The sequence below is a fragment of the Rhineura floridana genome, chromosome 2, assembly GCF_030035675.1.
Source record: "Rhineura floridana isolate rRhiFlo1 chromosome 2, rRhiFlo1.hap2, whole genome shotgun sequence".
Lineage (NCBI taxonomy): Eukaryota > Metazoa > Chordata > Lepidosauria > Squamata > Rhineuridae > Rhineura > Rhineura floridana.
The window spans coordinates 76845481-76864705 of record NC_084481.1 but is presented as its reverse complement, the minus strand read 5'-3'; positions in this window follow the sequence as shown (position 1 = coordinate 76864705).

Below are 19225 nucleotides of genomic sequence, written 5' to 3'. Positions count from 1 at the left end.
ACTGTGACAGCACATAATGTGGCTTGCATCAATGTAGCTACCAGCAGCATCCTAGGTTGAACAAGCTGGGCAAGCTGAGCCTGCTGTGCTATCTGTTGTAATCCTGTTTATGAAATAGAGCTATGAGCCAGTGGTTCTCCATGCAGGGTCTATATCTGCAAGGTCTTCCTAGTTCGTTTTTATATGCTAGGAACACCCCACATGCACAGAAGGACTCCAGCTCAGGGGTAGAGTTTTGCAGGCAGAAGGTCCCAGATTCAATCCCCAGCATCTCCACGTAGGTCGGGGAAAGATTCCCTGACAAAAAACCTGGAGGGCCACTGTCAAGGTAATGTAAATGATACTGAGCTAGATGAACTAATGGCCTGTCTTTGTGTAAAGCAGGCTCCCATATTCAACACTAGCAAATATTTCTGTGTGTTGAAAAGCTATAATTTCAGAGAAAAGGATGAGAAGCCCCCTATGGATTGTTCCTTACAAGCTTAGGTTTGAGCAACACAGATGGCTTTAAGATGTACATAGGGTGTGGGTTATACACCTCTCTGCCTAGTTCTGCACACCATCTCAAAAATGTATTTGCTAGCATGGCATATATATATACAATCACATATATCCTTCTTCAGATACATTTAATTTGAAGGACATATGACATGGAATGATGGATAAACTCCTATTTGTATTTAGGGCAGTGAATGAAGAAAGACATACTGCTAAGTTCCCAAGCCAGTTTTCTACATAGGAAAGAATAATTCATAACTTGATCATCTCCACACATGGTAATTATTCAACCATTCCCAAAGGGATTGGCATATCAAATGAACCTAAATCCTGTACTAATTATCCAGCAATTATGAAGCTGAATAAATCATATATGATGGATAGATAAGGTGGCACTATTTGGCTTGGAAGATGGGGAGTTATTTCATGGTTTTACTAATAATTAACCAAAATGATGCATGAACTATTTGTGGCACACCTTGTAAAACTGTTTACCTTTATGGATTTGCTGATTACTGTTACTTCTCTTTGGCAATGTTGTATGTGTGTGTTTTTAAAAAATCTAGTGGTCATCCTCACTAGTTAATGAATTGAAACTGGACTTTGGAGAAACATAATTGAGAAAGTGAGTTCTCCTTTAGCAAAAAGAAAAGAAGAAAAGAAACATATTTGCAATATTCAGGTTATTTCATCATTTGATAGTACAGAAATAATCCTGGAGAAAGTAGCTTTAATTGAATCAGTAACTCAGATTAATGTTTGGTGATATTAGTTCACAATTATTACTCCCCAGCTGGGTCAAGAAGTATATAGTTGGCTATCCACAAAGAAATGACTGATTTAAAAACAAAGACCTCTAATGGAATTCAATAGTGCTTTTTCAGTCATTCCACTTGGCATCTCTATTACCTGAAATGATTCACAGTCCATTATGGGAGCCTCCATGCTAATAGAATGTCTATCTTCTGTAATACAGACACATCAGGGCACTAACGGAGAACCTGTCACAATGAATTTCATCTAGATTTCACTTCATCTCTTCATGGACTGTAAAATTTGCTCTTGTACAATGCCTAAATTTACTGTGGGTAATTGAGAGAGATCTATAGATGCAGCCACAGTCGGCATGGAAGGGGGAGAAGCCTCCCCGCCTCCCCATTTTTTTCTTTGCAAAGACCTGTATGGAATTGCTTTAATTTGGGGGCGGGGATCTGCACTATTCTTTGTGCTAATGATGATGTTTCGGGAAAACCTCTAATTCCTACCATTTTTATTTTTTTTTAGTGACAGAAAAGTGAACACAGTTTGCACTTTAAAGTGTTTTGTATTCATAGCTGTAGAGGGATGGCAGATTCTTTGGAAACGTAAAAATGGAAAAAGAAACCAGTGAAAGCTGTTGAGACTTTGGTTTCATTATCCCTTTAAGATTGTGCCATGTAGATAGTGGTGGGTCCTTCATTTACACTAGGTTACAGTGAGACTTCATATATAAGCTCTTGTGTCCCAGATAGTTCCATCAACAGTCCAGGCAGCCTCTCTTGGAGTTTGTTATTTGTGTTACAGATTGTTGACTTTGGCTAAAATTAACAGCAAGCTTGTTGCCAAAGAACAATGAAAATGACCTTCAATAGATGGCTCCTGGTCTTTTTTTCCCCACCCCTTATTGAATGCTGGATTCACTACTCACAATTACATATGGAACTCCCCCCCCCCCAGTCATTCCTTCTCCTTTGCTTATTTTATTTCTTCCCAGTGGAAGCTAAACAGAATTACCAGCTGCCCTTTGCAATCCCAGATGTCGGTATCTGTTAGCCAATTAGAACAGTGCTACATTCTATAGCTTCCCTCCCACCATCCCCAAGCCACAAACTGAATAATAGCATCATGCTTCACTGGCAGCAAAGCGATCTCAGCCTTTACATTAGGAGAAAATCAGGATGGTATGACTGCAGTTCATTACTGAAATAGGTAACTGATGAACTGAAAAGACAAAGGGCATTGTTAAATGAAATGTCATTATTAGAGCTATTCATGTTTAACAAATGTACTGTAAGTTAATTCAGTAGTGTCTTCTATAAAGTTCTCAGCTGAATGTTCACTTTTCTTTTCTTTTTTTACTTTCTTCGCATGCCCAATATATTTTTAAGCATTTATTTAAGGAAACCACAACATCAATTCAAAGTCTTATGGCCACAATCCTTGGCAGCAGAACTATGGTACAGGCTATAAGCTGCAGGGGCCCATCTTGTAAAGTGCTGAAAAAACATGCCGCCTGCTCCAGAAGCATCCCATTAGCTTTATTACAGCGAACGTGGCATATGTGGTTTGAGAATGAAAGGCCAACTCAATTAGGGCCACCACTTAAGCATCAATCTTCCCCTCAAAAAAAAGAAGAAAGTGCATCACCAAAAAGGAAAGAAAACAAGGTATGGATAAAATCTGCACATGCTGAATTAGATGCAAAGATGCACATTCAGAAAACATGACTATATTTAAAAAGCAATATACATCTCACCATAGTACAGAAGGTCTGGTACCAGGTGACATGTGTCCCTCATCAATCTGCTATCCAAGGGCTAACTGTTGATTGGAAACTTCAAGGCCCCTGCTCTCCCTTCTTCGGATTCCTTATTTTTAAACTGGATTTAGAACAGACCACCCATCCAATAAAAAGCTGTCTTCTGTCAACGCAGAACACACAGCCACCCCAAACTAAAGCAATATTAAAAGGATGACTTGCCATGAGCGATGCCACAAACTCCATTACTATACTGGAATTCAAAGGACAATCCTTGGAAGGATCATCTTCAATGGAAGGGGGGGAGGAAGGGGGGAGAGAGGGGGGGCATATATACTTTGCCTCTGAGATCGATAAGAGCAACCTTTTCATTCTGGCCCTTAAGGAAGGAAGCTGCCTGTTGTAGCTATTGTAATGTATTGTGCTATATTTTGTATGATTTTTAACTTTATTTGTAGCCCTTCTTTTATTTCTTATATCATTTTCTGTTATATTACAATTTGCATTCCATAGGATTCAAACTGTAATACAATCAAATACAATATGAGAAATAAAAGAAGCAATAACAATGCAATTCAAAATCAATAATGGATATTTAATGTGGGTATGCTGTGGACCACCTGAATGAAGCTTGTGGATCGCTGGTGGTCCATGGAACACAGTTTGGGCTATGAAGGAAGCAGATCCCTAAATAATAAATAAGCTGATTAAATGTTTTAGAAACAATGTTCTTGTTTTTTTAAAACCCTCCCTCTCCGTGAACAAGGACAATCCTTGGTTGCAATCCTATACACTCCTGGGAGTAAGCCCCTGAACACAATGCATAGGAACTGCATGATCCAAAGAGATTTTTTTAAAAAATTGCGTGGTCTATAAATGCTTTTAAATATATGTACACATCCCTGTCCAGAAACAAACAACAACAGAAGGATACTTGCAGTAAAGTAAAGGTTAAGCCTGTTGCAGTTACTTCGATCAAGATAGTAAAGGAAAACTGGTCAGGGAGATAAGGAACCATACAGCAGCATCCCAAGGAGCTGGCAAAGGAGGCGAGGCTTGTTGGGTTTGGTTTCCTGGAGCCAGACTTCCTTATCAGATGGGACAGCAACATTTCTAGTTGGCGCATTAGAGCATGTAGTGACATCCAGTTCTGCCCCTGATCACTAGTGGAGAGGATGTGAGGGCCAGGCCAGGGGAAGGGAAAGGCACTGGCCTTCCCCTCACGCCTCCTCCATGCAGAAGAGTGTGCTAATGACTGGTGTGAGGGGCATTACTCTGCTCTCCTTTTTTGAGTTTTCAGGGAGAAACCAACCCCCCCCCAGATGGCTCGTCCATCTATTTAAAGGTTATTGGTGTCATTCATTAAACGCTGCTATGGCCGTCACTACTTGCCTTGGTCTTTTTTGAACGAATAGCCGGAAGGTAATCATCACAAGCTCCCAGTGATGTCCCAAGGGAGGAGGAATGGACACAATAACAAAGGTCTTGGGGTTTAAAACTGCAGTGCATTCTAAAGACTCTGTGCTTGTCACGTGACCTGTATCAGGTATGTTGGAGTAGCTAACCCGGATCCAGGCTCATCTCCAAGGACATAAACCAGGAGCGTGAGCACACCCTGGGGATCCCTTCTCACAGGCGTCACCACTCCAGGCACGTCTCTTCAAGTTTAGTGTCCCAATTCATGTGGGTGAAAACCCACGCAACCCCCCGTTCCTGTGGGCGCTTTAATGCTTTGCCAAAGCAACATAATGCCATGCGTGTTAAAAGTGGTGTCAGGCACTAGATCGCTCACTTAGCCATACTGCAGGGAGCAGTATGTTACCGGTGAGGCCAGCATGGAGGCAGAGGACCAAGAATGTGCATGCCTGCCCAGCAACCAGAGGACAACTCGGGTCCCAACTTTTATGCCAGGAAGAGGTCCGAACACAACAGCTGAGAGGTTCCACACTAGCCAGGACTTCCACCATTCCCTGATGGTCTCTGGGAGAGGCAACAATCACCAGAGGCCTATTGCCAGGGGAGGAATTGGCATCGGGGCACATCAGCCACCGAGAGGTGTCACGCTAGCCAGAAGTCATCTCCGGCAGCCTCCAGGAGTGGGCCAGTTCAGTATCTGGCTTTCACTGGAGGCCTTTTGCTGGGCGTGGACTCGGTAGCAGGACACATCAGCATGAGATGTCGGACTGTGCACCTGACACTCCAGCCAGTCCAAGAGAGTCATAGTTACTCCCGCCCATTCATTAAATGAATGACGTTTAATCTGTTGAATTGTCTCACTCTTTTTTGAGAGATCCCCAGGATACTAGACTCAAAAGCTTGACTTTGCCTATAGCTACAGTTCCCTTTCATCTGTGGTCCACCCCTGTGTTCTGATTCTTCATGAACTGAACTACTTTGGCAATGACAGTGAGCTCCCAAGCTTGGCTTTGATGCTGCATTAATATCTCAGTTTTAGATTCCACCCCCCCCAAAAAAAAACGCTTGTTCATAGTACGCATTTAGGGAAGGGCAGAGAGAAAATACTTTAGGGTGTGTTTGTTAACTCTTCTTTGGGGGTCCTTTCTTTTAAACTCATTCCTGAGATTTAGATTTTGCTTCTGGTTGGATCATCAAGGGAAAATGTTTTAATTGGTTGTTGTATAAAGGACTAAACTAAACAATTGCCACCCTGGGCTCCTTCTGAGAGGAAGGGCAGGAAACAAACAAACGGAGACTAATTGTGGGACTCAACTGGATTTTTTTTTACTGGTTATTGGATTGAATTTTCTCCCCAACCCCCTGAAAAGGCCTCATGCTGACCTGCACACATTGGGAAAATCAGAAATTGAGCCCAAGTTACAGCCTGTGTGGCCATCCATCCAGCTATCTATAGTGTTCATAGCAGTGTTTCTTTTCCTCTAGGGCTATTTTCATCCTTTGCCATCAAGTACTAAAGAAAAATAAGGAAAAATGGCCACTACAATTGTGAGTTTAGTGAGTACTTTAAAAGAGTAAAGAGCAACTTAGGGTAGATAGTTTTTCAGATCACTTTAAATTATCTCTTTATTTCACCCTTTAGTGATAAACTCCCAGTCCTGCTCTACTCATCATAATAATTGCAGATCAAACAAACTCTTACTTCTTACTGCAGGCAAACAAACATGCTTCTTTATTGCTGGCTGGATAGAGAATACAACTGAAATGGAAAAGCAGAGCAAAGGAAAGTCCCAGGAATGAAGGCTAAAACTCAGCCCATAATAGAAAGTTCTAATATTTAATTCTTCAAGGGTCATCATGTTACTATACTGGCTGTTTTTTTCAGGATCACTTAAGTAATTATAGGGTGATTGTGATCATGAAAAATCCATCCTCTGTCAGGAAAGTCTTGAATGAACAGACTGAGGGGGTTGTACCACATGAAGCTTTTGTTGTGCTCTCTCACCTTGCCTTATTCACTGAATTTTTCAAATTTAAGAATAAATTTAAATTGCCCCTGTTCTTAAAACAAGCTATCATTCTTTAAATAGAGGCTGTCATGGTCTGTCATGTCACAAATTAAAAAGAAGACAATTCCCCCCCACAAAAAAAATCCTAGGGGGTCGCAAAACATAGATCTTGGGGTGGTGCACCCATTTGACACCCCCATCCTGGCTACCGGGCTGTCTGGTGGCTTGTCCAGATGGTTTCCCGCATGACTGGTTCAAGTGCTGAAGAGCTAAATTAAAAGTGAGGATACTGTCCCATCTCCCCAGCCAATAGCAACTAAGACATGGACGTGTTCCTGGAGAGAGGCACTGCTTCCTTGCACCTATCAGTGAATTTCCAGCTGGGTCCTTGAAATATGTCATCATCTTTATAGGAAAGAAAGGAGCAAAGCAACACTGTGTGGTGCTTCTCTGCTCTGCACATCCATACATCACTGTGGCCCAGCTACATATTCCTGCTAACAAATTTGAACACCTACCCAGGCCCTTGTCATAATCACAGGCCCTCCTCCAGGTGGCCTCTCCAAAGGAAGTTCAGAGGCAGAAAACAAGGGAGAGGCCCTTGTCAGCAGTGGCCCCCATTCCGTTTCAGAATGGAACACTCTGCTTGGGGAGGTTCACCTGGCACCAACTCTGACTCTTCTCATGGCAGACAGAAGCCTGTTTGAATTTCAGGCATTTGAACGAAGGACTATTGCTTCTTAGGGTGGGATTAGTTAGTATGTATGAATTGTGGTGTGGTAATCATGTCAACAGAGGGTTGTTTGTTTTTAATTATTATATGTTTTACTGATGTGGTCACCAGAACGGTATATTTCATTGTGTTGTACATTTTTGGATTTTTATATGCCTTTGTATTATAATATATGTTTTGTTGTAAAATCTCTGGGAGACTGCCAGTATTAGGTGATCACCAAGTTACATAAATAAACTAAAATAAAATAAAGCTGAGTATATATTTTGGGAAGATCTGTGTGTGAAATTTGATCACAGTCAAGGAGGTGGTCTGGAATATAAGAATATACAAAGCATGTGCACATATAGCACGATGGAACATAAAGAGAATCCAAAAGATGAGCTCTGTATTGGTGGGGTGAGGATTATGTAAAAAAGATTATACTGGGGAAAAAAAAAACCACCTTAAGACATGTCTGGAGATTTACATAAAATCATGTTCATATTGCTGTTGTTGTTAACCAGCCATCACACCCTGCATTTTTAATTCACCTGTGGGGTGCCAAGATTAGTGGTCAGCATTACTAAAAATAATTTATGGACCTTTGATTTCCCCCTTCCTTGGCACCACCACAAGGAAATTGCCTCAGCTTTTGGGAACCTGAGATAGTTAGTGAAGCTTTTCAGCTACATTTATGGATTGACTTCAGCTGCATATTCTTTGACCTGTACTTGAGATTTATTGGCAGATAAGTAAGTCACAGTAAATAACCTAAGAAGCAATTGATACTCCATGCATGTTTTGGTGGGTGGGTGGGGACATGGACTGACTGACAGATTGCAATCATGTACTTGCAATCTGCCAGCTGAGAGGCTATAAGGTTTTGTAGAAGCTCTGTTGTGCTGGCAGAACTCAAGGTACACTACTGGCTAGGCATGGGCAAGAATTTAGATTCAATTTGCATTTCAGGCTGCATCTGTCGAATTCACACTTTCCAAAACAATATGAGAATCGAAACACAGCCATCCTTAGAAATATGGACTTATTCAAATTTTGCAATTCAGTTCTCGTACAAAAATGCATATATTAGGGGAAGGTGTGCATACAAATGAATATATAAATGAAGATAACACACAAAAATGCATTGTATGACAAGAAATGGCTTGCAAAAATGTGTACGTTGGTCAAAACTGCCTACAAAAATGTGCTTATTAGGAGAAGCTCACATTAAAATGCTGGAGAATTGTCATGAGGATTTAAAAAATAAATAAATCACAAATTGCTGCAGAAATGTGGAGAACTGAATTTAAGATAGGAAAAATGAGAAACAGACACCTGAAACTGACATCTTTCTATCTCTACTGGTGGCACAAAAGATGTGCCACAGGAATATCCCAGATAAGCCTGTGGAGCACTCTGCCAGTGAAGCTATTTCACCAGGAAAGAAACAGAACAGCCAAAAGGGGGTGAACTCATGGGTGGCACAGGGGGGTTGCCCACTTATGCCTCCGTGGCACAGAGTGGTAAGCGGTGTAACGCAGCCGAAGCTCTGCTCATGGCCGGAGTTCGATTCCAACGGAAGGAGGAAGTTGAATCTCCAGTAAAAAGGGTCGAGGTCCACTCAGCCTTCCATCCATCTGTGGTCGGTAAAACGACTCATGAGTACCCAGCATATGCTGGGGGTAAAAAAAGGCCGGGGAAGGAACTGGCAATCTCACCCCATATATATGGTCTGCATAGTAAACACCACAAGATGTCATCCTAAGAGTCGGAAACGACTCGCACTATAGGTGCGGGGACACCTTTACCTTTTTATACTCCTTCAGTCCATGGCCATGCTTCCATTGACTATCTGAGCAATATTTGTCTATTACATTTGCTCACCAACAGCAAGGAGCAGTGTCCTCCATGCATAAGGGGGACACTCATCCCCACATGTAGATAAGTTCTCTGCTGGTGAAGGCCAAGCACTCCACTTCATCCATTGCCAGTGCTGGCCTAATAATTTATTATTACTTATATATTTATTTAATTTATATCCTGCCCTTCCTCCCAGTAGGAGGCCAGGACTACAAACAAAAACACTAAAAACACTCTAAACACTCAAAGATATCATAAAAACAGACTTTAAAATATATTAAAACAAAACATCTTTAAAAATAAATTAAAACAAAACGTCTTTAAAAATATCTTAAAAAGCAATTCCAACACAGACGCAGACTGAGATATGGTCTCTACTTAAAAGGCTTGTTGAAAGACGAAGGTCTTCAGTAGGCACCAAAAAGATAACAGAGATGGCGCCTGCCTAATATTTAAGGTGAGGGAATTCCAAAGGGTAGGTGCCACTACACTGAAGGTCCGTTTCCTATGCTGTGGGGATGGACCTCCTAATAAGATGGTATCTGCAATGTGGGTGGTATCCAACAAAGCAGAACTGTTAGCGTAAGGGCTTCTGGCTGCACAATGGAACTTTTCCTCCCTCTCCCCACATGCCCCCTAAATCTGTTCTGGGAGTTCCCAACCCCCTAGAGCAGATTTTTTTAGGGGGAGAAAGAGGGTACTCAAGGAGATGAGAGGAAGGGGGAGTTCCATTGTGCAAGGGGAAATCATTCCTTTAACAGAACTATCCTGTCTGTGGCTGCCCTTATTGTGTGTTTTGACCCCTTCCCTTGGCTGCCCGGAAAAAAAGTATTTCCCCTTCTTCAAGCTCTTGTCCCAGGAGGACTGTGTGTGTTCTTTACAGGCACACTAGCAAGAAAACTACAAGGGTGCTGTATTGTGAGCTCTCCTTCTTCTACTTTGTGTATTCTGCTCAAAACAGTGCTTGTGAGAATCATAAGGGGATTCAAACCCCTGCCTACAGGGATGCCTGGTCTTAGAGTAAAGGGGTTGTGGCTGGCTGCACCACTGGGGCTGATGGTGAGGAGGTCCTGTGGCATCATCTTGTATGTTCTGTATGTGTGGTGATGCAGGAGGTGCACTCCCATCACCATGAGTTCATTGGCTGCCTCAGTGGGTGGGTGGCATTTCAGCATCATCACTGGAACAGTCCCTAATTGGTTTCCACTGGCAGGGGTTCCAGGGTCATTTTCATGTCCTGTTTGTATTTTCTGGCTGCGTTTTCTTCTCTCATGGGCCATACATGCATTGATATGGTGATTGCTATGCCAACATTGCAGCAGATCTACTACCCCACAACGCCTCCGGGAATGGCTTCCTTTGCATACTGCAGCCCGGTCACTTTCATCCTTAGGAGATATACTAGGGCCTCTAGTGTGGTGGCACCTGCCTTTTGCAAAGCACTCCCAACAAACATCAGGCACACATGCACAGTACAGTATTGGCATTTAGGCACCTGCATAAAACTCAGGCTTTCTCTGAGGGATGACCCAGCTTTGTCAATGGGCTCTATGTATTAAGATGATCTACCAATATGCGATATATTTTGTACTTGTTTTATGAATGTAATTTTATTGATTTTATGTTGTTCACCACCACGACATTTTTAAATGTTGGCTATATAGAAAATTTTGCAAATAAATAGAGTGTAAAGCTTGTTCCCATTCTAAGTGACTTACACTGCATATGCTGCTCGTCATAAATATGGGTGGCAGCATGTCATGAACATGTTTTTTTTTAAAGAAAAAATTACAATCTGTGGTTCCCCCATGGCTCAGATGCACTGCTTGTATCAACCAAGAGTATTGTGGACCCAATTTTATGGAACTCCCTTCCAGTTGAGGTCAGACGGGCCCCCTCCCTGCTGAATTTCTGGCACATGCTGGCAGACAGTTTAATAAAGACTGATTTTATAGTTTTAACCAAGTTTTATTTATAGTGGTATTCCTTGTATATCACTTAGAGACTATTATGGTTAAGTGGAACATAAATTGTCTAAATAAATAAACAAACAACCACTAGGTTAAAAGCGCATTTAAAGGATGATCCATATAGACAGAGACTTGAAAAGAAAATATGAAGTTAGGGGTGCTGTGTTATGGATAATGAAAACATAAAATGACCCTGGATGGTTCCAAGAGCAATGTGCCAACCATTACTGAGCAACATCCATCCATTTCAGAGAGGCATGTGCAAAAATGTTCAATGAAGTGCACCTGCATGGGTGCGTGTGTTTGTGTGTGTCACTCTCTCTGCTAAGAGTTTTGGAGTTCAAAGGCCTGTTGAATTCAGTGATATGCCTCTCCTCTGCCTAAACCTTAACAGGCTTAGGCAGATGCTCGGGGTGTCACATCTCTGGCATAACTGGTAAGTATCTCTGGTACAACCTTTGGTACAACCTTGAATCATTGACTAACAGCATTATACATGGGCAAGGAGAATGGAGGTCATTTCTTCTTGAGGATCATATACTAGCCACATTGTAATCAGGGCTCTGAATGTGAAAGCCTAGCACTTTGATCTGAAATGGTAAATCCTATGTTCCTAATGGATGTATTTTATGATCCCTCTATTTAATGTGGTCATGGCATCGAAATTAAACAGGCTCCCAAATCAATATTTAGAATTGCATTCAAAGGGAAAATAAAGCTTGACTTTCTGTTTCTCTTTTCCCTCATGCAGGGGTTTTAAAAATGGTGAGAAATATCCAGTCTAGCCAGGCATTAGTTTTAGCAGGGAAGTGGGAAAACCTAAAGAGAAAAATGGGGAAAAGAACCTTGTTTGGATTTTCATAGTGTGTATTTCCTGTAACATTTAATTTACATGCATACGTGAATAACACTTTATTGTTGCCTGGTGCCTTTTCTCTGACAATTTTAGCCAATAGAAAACCAACCAACCCTCAACTGGTAGATTACCATTTTGTTATGCTTTTATTGGTAAAATGAAGGCACTTACTAATTACATGTAAATGAAGTGCAAAATAAACATAAACAAAGCATTATTTTGCACACTATTGTGACACATACTTAATTGATTGGATTGTTTTTAAATTAAATTGATTGCTGAATGCGTGCATGAGTATTTTGTTGATTAACCGAGCAATCCTAAGGTGGTAGCTGGGGTGGAGGGGAGCAGAGGGAAAATTCTGTGATGGAGAAACCTCCAGTTCTCAAACTGGTGTCAGGCAGGGTAGAAAATGGGGGGGGGATTTTTTCATTCTGTTTAGTCCAGGTCAGCCTCCCATTTCCACTAGTGAAGGACAAAAGAAGTACGGCAGTTATAGAGCTGGTGTACTTTTAAATTGTTCCTGGGGGCAGGGCAGGGAATGAGGAAGCTTTGTATGCAGTGAAGCCAAGGCCTACCTGATCCATCCATGATTTACCTCTGGAATGGGCCATTTCTAGGCCTACCACCATTGACCCAGGGGGCCTTCTACCTTTGGAGAGAGAGGTCTGCAGCAGCTGAAAACCTTGTCAGCAACTCACCTAGGATGCATCTAATTGCTCTCTTGACATTATTGTATATTTTGTTATTGTCACTTTAACGTCAATCGCATCAACTGCTCTTAGATAAATTTGATGAAGAGTGGTATAGACATTTTCTAAATACATGTATACAGGGCTCCATACAAAGGTGAAAATGCTTGGCACATCCTTGACAGAGGCTTGATCCTCTGAAACAGTTGTGGGGAACCTTTGGCCCTCCAGATGTTGCTGAACTAGAACTCCCATCAGCCCCAGCAAGCATGGTCAATGACCAGGGATGATGGGAATTGTAGTTCAGCAATATCTGGAGGGCCAAAGATTCCCCACACCTCCTCTAAAACATGCCAGTAATTTGAAATTAATAAAATATTCTGTAACAGTGGGGTGTTATCAGATTATTTAGTTTCAATACCCTGCCTTGATATAGCATCCCCTGTCTATAGTACCAAGGGTGCTTCCGCTTTAGCCTTTTCCCACCCGTATTACTGACTCCATTTCTCACTCAATTATTCCTGAGAATCTAGATGACATTCCTCCCAGACTATCACATTCCTATATAACATCCCATTTTCTCCTGTGGAGTCCTTGAAGAAACCTCTTGTTAGTTTTGCTACTACTGTGAAGGGTCTTTTCCTCACTCACAGTAAAGGTTGGGAGAAGTCTTGATAGTATACCACTGCTGACCTATGCATTTTTTAAAACGCTTTAAATATTACTGGGTACTCTAGCACTGATGCCCTTTAAAAAAGAAAAAGGGCCTGTTCCGTGGATCATCAATAATAGGAGCAAGGCACATGGTGCCAGGGCTGGAGTGGAGAAGGTAGCATTATGGCATAAACCAGTTTGGGGACCATCTATAAAAACTCTTTAAACAAATTAAAATACCATAATGCATTCAGTTCAGAGGTAGGTCACACACATTCTGTTTGGAAGGAAGAAAAGAAATCAATCTACCTTCCTGCTCCTGTACACCATTATATACAAAGCCCCCTCATTCCCTGACATACTCCTGGGAAGGGTGAGAAAGTACACCATCTTGCAGCAACAATGGCAGTGAAAGGGGAAAGGGCGGGATGGGTAATCCACCTTATGTTTCTTCCATCATGGAACCCAATGTTTTGTGCATTCATCCAGGCACTGTCCAGACCCAGACTTGCTTCACTTCTGCAGGTTGGTGGCCTCATGTGCCTTCAGAGTTGTTATGCCATTTGTATATTATACTCAGTGATCACCAAACAGGACTGGTGCTGTAGAGCACTAGATAAATCAACAAGTAATCAGATAATAAATAAATAAATAAATAGTGTTCTTTTGTTTGTCATAATCTGGAAATATTTCAAGCCTGGGAAATTGTTGGCCACTAATATTTGGATCTGTGTTACACTGTTTCATGTGAATATAGGAAGCTGCTTTCAGATCAGTGGCACTGACTGGCAGTGACTCTCCACAGGGTTTCAGGTTGAAGTCTGTCTCTTTGTTTTTGCCTGGTGGTGCCAAGGATTGAAACTGGGACCTTCTGCATGCAAAGCAGATGCTCTACTACAGAGCTATGCCCCTTCTTCCCAAAGCATCCATTCCCAACAGTACACATGTACAAAAAGTGTCATTTGATGATCTCATCAGCCTGCACAACTGAGCTGTGCAGGATGGGAATTCCACATAGTTGGCTTCCTGTTCTGAGTGCAAGAGATCTCCATAGCAAGAGATTTAGCCTTTTCTAATATGCCTTCTGTGCTTTCCAGTTACATGTTACAGTCAAGACGTGCTGGAAATTTCCATGTGGGACATGTGGTTGGAGTTGTTCTGCAGAGGTTCCAACCAAGCTGAAGGAAAGGGAATTTATGTTATGCATGGGTAGAAGACAGAATTTTTGTGCCATTGTGTTTGTGTACATGAGAGAGAATCATTGCAACCAGATGTGGTGATGGGCTCTAGCTTAGATGGCTTTCAAAAAAGGCCAGATAAACTCATGGAGGATTGGTATAACCAAAAATGGGACCTCTGTATTCAGAGACAGCATAGGCTGGATTACCAGATGCTAAGGTGATAGCCATTTCTATGTCCTACTTATGAACTTCCAAGAAAAAGGTTGGACCACATGTCTATCTAGTCCAGTGGTTCTCAAACTTTTTTGGTTCGCGGCGCACTGTAAAACATATAAAAATTTTCCTGCACACTTCATGTACAAAATTAAAAATATATTAATATATTTTAAACTATGAATAAAAATATATCTCTATACAAATGGGTTTCTTCTTATTTTTAAAAATATACTTTCATAATATTCGCGGCACACCTAGTCACCTCTTGCGGCGCATCAGTGTGCAGCGGCGCACCATTTGATCTAGTCAAACAAGGCATTTCTTAGGTGCTCCTGAGGAAAAGTTTATACGTGTGTGTGTGTGTGTGTGTGTGTGTGTGTGTGTGTGTGAGAGAGAGAGAGAGAGAGAGAGAGAGAGAGAGAGAGAGAGAGAGAGAGAGAACAACAAACACATAAAAGCTCATCTTTTCCATAAATTCTTTGGGCCTCCAAGTCCTAAACATTTAGCATAAATCATCTAGCCATTTTATAGTGTGAAAGCAAGAGTAAGCACAATTATTGTTGACTGCAGGACAAGGAACATGTCTAGGCAGAGTAAATGCACATGTCTGAAGCAACAGAATGTACGTGTTACTATGAAGAACAAAGAATGAAATCAGTGTGCAAATGTTTTTCTCAGTGCCAAATGAGCAATTGGTTTAGACACTGGATTATATATTTTTGCTTTCAAAAAGAAAGCACAATTGCTATTAATGTTTACTAAGAATGGCTTATTATTTGCACTAAGTTGACAGCTAAAACTCCGTTCCTTCATTTGTTTAACTTCAGCGCCATCTGTTGTTGATTCAGGGAAATAACGGAAAAACCAGAAGGAAAGCCATGCCAATAGATGGAAATGGAAATGGACTGCCTTCAAGTCGATTCCGACTTATGGCAACCCTACGAATAAGGTTTTCATGGTAAGTGGTATTCAGAAGTGGTTTACCATTGCCTTCCTCTGAGGCTGAGAGGCATGACTGGCCTAAGGTCACCCAGTGAGCTTCATGGCTGTGTGGGGATTCGAACCCTGGTCTCCCAGGTGGTAGTCCAACACTTTAACCATTACACTACACTGGCTCTCTAAATAATGAAACATTAATTTTAACTTTCTGTTGTGAATAAAAATGGTGGCACAGAAAAATACGTTTCTCTGGGATGGAGAAGGAACTCCTTTAAGTGGGGCAAGGGTTGTAGCTCAGTCGTAGAGCATCTGCTTTGCATGCAGAAGGTCTCAGTTTCAGTCCATGCACTGCCAGGTAGTGCTGTGCGAGGCCCCTTCTAAAACCCTGGAAGCTACTGCTAGAGCATACTGAGCTAGACGGTACAATGGTCTGACTTGGTACAAGGAAGTTTCCTATGTTCCTCAAGCTACTGGAGCTACCACCTTTTTAAATGGCCCTGCTCCTCTGTTTTTAAGAGTAACCTGACCTACAAACATGTAGCAGTGAAATGTTTCACCAGCTTGATTTGTGTGTGTGAGGTTATTGTCAAGAAATCCAAATACAGGATCAGAGTCAGTAGCAAAAGCGGCAACCCTAAAAGCAACTGCTCCAAGAAACCTGCATGCAACGTGCATGACAGTAATCATTTGGGGAGTGACAGAGGCTGGTCCATTATGGTAAATGGGGCGCTGTCCCACCATCCTGAATCTGTTCTCAGCTAGCGCCCATCTGCCTACCTTCTCACGTACAACCAGTCCAGGGGGTGTCAGTGTCAGTGAACTTACCCGTCCTCAGTCTAAGTGCTGCTGTTTTACAGCTCAGCAGGGAGAAGGTGGGACAAAACCAGAATGAGTGGTCACTGGCTCTGGCTCCACCTTCCATTGGTCTCCCTGCCAGAACCAATGGGCACCGGTCACCACTGGTTGGTGTTTTTCATAGCCTGAACTATGGATGGAAAGATCTGTGACATTTTGGTTCTCTTGATTTCTCATTTTTTCTAATGTTAAATTTAATTTTCCACATTTCTGCAGGAATTTGCCATTAAAAAATGCACGAATGAAAACTCATTTTTGAATGTAGTTTTGACTAATGTGCATCTTTTTGCAAGCAAGTTCTAATATAATGCATTTTGTATGTTATTTTCACTTATATGCATTCTTATGCACGCTTCCCCCAATATATTCATTTTTGTCCACATTGATTGGTTGCAGAGCTGCACTGCAAAATTCAGATGTGTGAATTTCAAAGGATCTGTTTTTGTTCTCATATTGTTTTGAAAAGAAATTTGATAGATTCAGTTTTAAATGTGAACTGAATTGAATTTCTCCCCCATCCCTAGGCTGAGTCCATTGTAATGGTGAATGTTCAGTCAGAATGGTGAATTCTTATTCTGAGGCCTAGGGGGTTCTTTTCCAGCACCCATACAATTCCAAAACACTCCTTCTGAGTAGAAGATAGAATGAGTTTTCTACACAAGACATGTAACTGGGAGCTGTACTTCTTCTTGTAGCAATACTGCTCCAGTGTCAGTGCTAGAGGCATCTGTAGCTACATGAAGGATCATATTTCAGCACTGGCAAGGAGGCTGAGATGGCAATCCTAAATGCAGTTGCTAGTGAATGAACACAGTGGGACTTAGCTTGGAGTAAACAGACTAGCAAAGCAATCCAAACTCTGGCTGGGCATGACAGAGAAGCAGAGGCACCATCGAATCTGCAGCCTCATTGTTCAAGCCAGCCAGGGCAGAAGGGCGAGGGACAGTGAAATGATTCTCTGGGCTACAGTTGGGCCCTTTAGAAGGTGGCACGAGGAACTCCGCAATCACAGAGCAATGCTAGCAGAGCCATTCTTGGTTGGGCAGGAGACTTCTCCTCCATCCACCACCCCATATATGGCATATCCTAAGGATTGTTCTGTAAAGACTCTAAGGATTGTGTTGTAAAGATTCCTTTAATCAGTGAAAGAAAGTTTGGTGTGGTAGGTCGAAACTACTTTGTCTGGATTTTTTTTTAAGTGAGAGCATGTAGAAGGATGCACTAGGTTCAAACTTGGCTTCAAATCTGCATTAATTCCCTGCTAACCTCCCCACCCCCAATTATCTGATCTGCTTCTTGGATTTGGGAGATTCCCAATTATTTATTGCCTTTGTTTTGTTTCACATTTGAGTAATGTCCCTAATCCCACTCTATGTCCAAGTTAAACTATGGCAAACTGGCACTTCCTTAGTTTGATAGTGAACTCTGCCTTCTAAATGTCACTCAACACCCAAATGCTAATCTAGGTCTTTACTAAACATAGCCAAATCATCTACAGAAGATGCTATAGAATTACTCTTTCCAGTCTGTAGACTATTATTTATTGGCTTCTGAAAGGGAGCTGAACTGTTCCTAGGTCCAAAAGGAAGAACAATAACCTCTTACAGATCTTTGGGTGTGACAAAAGCTGTTTTGGTCCTCATCTTCTTGAGCTATCTGCCAAAATTCTTTACCCATCAGATGCTAACACAGGGTAGCCAACATGGTGCCCTTCAGAAGTTGGTGGATAAATTAACCAAGCATATAGAAGAACATGCCTTGTTGAAGAAGGGCCTGCATGGCTTCTGCAAGGGTAAGTCTTGTCTCACCAACCTATTAGAGATCTTTGAGAGTGTCATCAAGCATATAGATAGAGGTGATCCAATTGACCCAGTGTACTTGGACTTTCAAAAAGCTTTAGACAAGGTACCTAACTATAGACACCTGAGTAAGCTTAGCAGTCAGGAAATAAGAGAAGAGGTCCTCTTGGGGATCAGCAATTAGTTAAATAGCAGGAAGCAGAGAACAGGAATACATGGACAGTTCTTCTAACGGAGGGCTTAGAAAATGGAGTCCCTCAGGGATCAGTATTGGGAACTGTACTTTTTAACTTGCTCATAAACTATCTAGAATTAGGGGTGATCAGTGAGGTGGTCAAGTTTGCTGAGGACACTTAATTGTTCAGGGTTGTTAAAACAAAAAGAGATTGTGAAGAGCTCCAAAAGGACCTCTCCAAATTGAGTGAATGGGCAGTAAAATGGCCAATGCAATTTAATTTGAGCAAGTGTAAAATGATGCATGTCAGAGCAAAAAAATCTTTATTTCACATATACACTCATGGGGTCTGAAATGGCAGTGACTGACCAGGAACGAGACTTTGGGGTCATAGTGGATATCTCAGTGAAGATGTTGACCCAGTCCCGGTTGCTGCAAAAAAGGCAAATTCCATGCTGGGAATCATTAGGAAAGGTATTGAAAATAAAACTGCTGACATCATAATACAGTTATATAAATTATGGTGCAACACATTTGGAATAGTCTACAGTTTTGGTTGCCTCATCTCAAAAAGGATATTGTAGAGTTGGAAAAGGTTCAAAACAAGGGCAACCAGAATCAACAAAAGGATGGAGCGACTCCCCTATGAGGAAAAGTTGCAGCATTTTAGTTTAGTTTAAGCTTTCTAGCTTAGAGAAAAGATGAGTAAGACACATGATAGAAGTTTATAAAATTATGCATGCATGGAGAGTGGAGATAGAGGTTTTCTTCCCTCTCATATCACTAGAACTTGTGGACATCCAATGATGCTCAATGCTAAAGATTCAGAACAGATACAAGAAACTATGGAACTTGCTCCCAGAGGCAGTGAT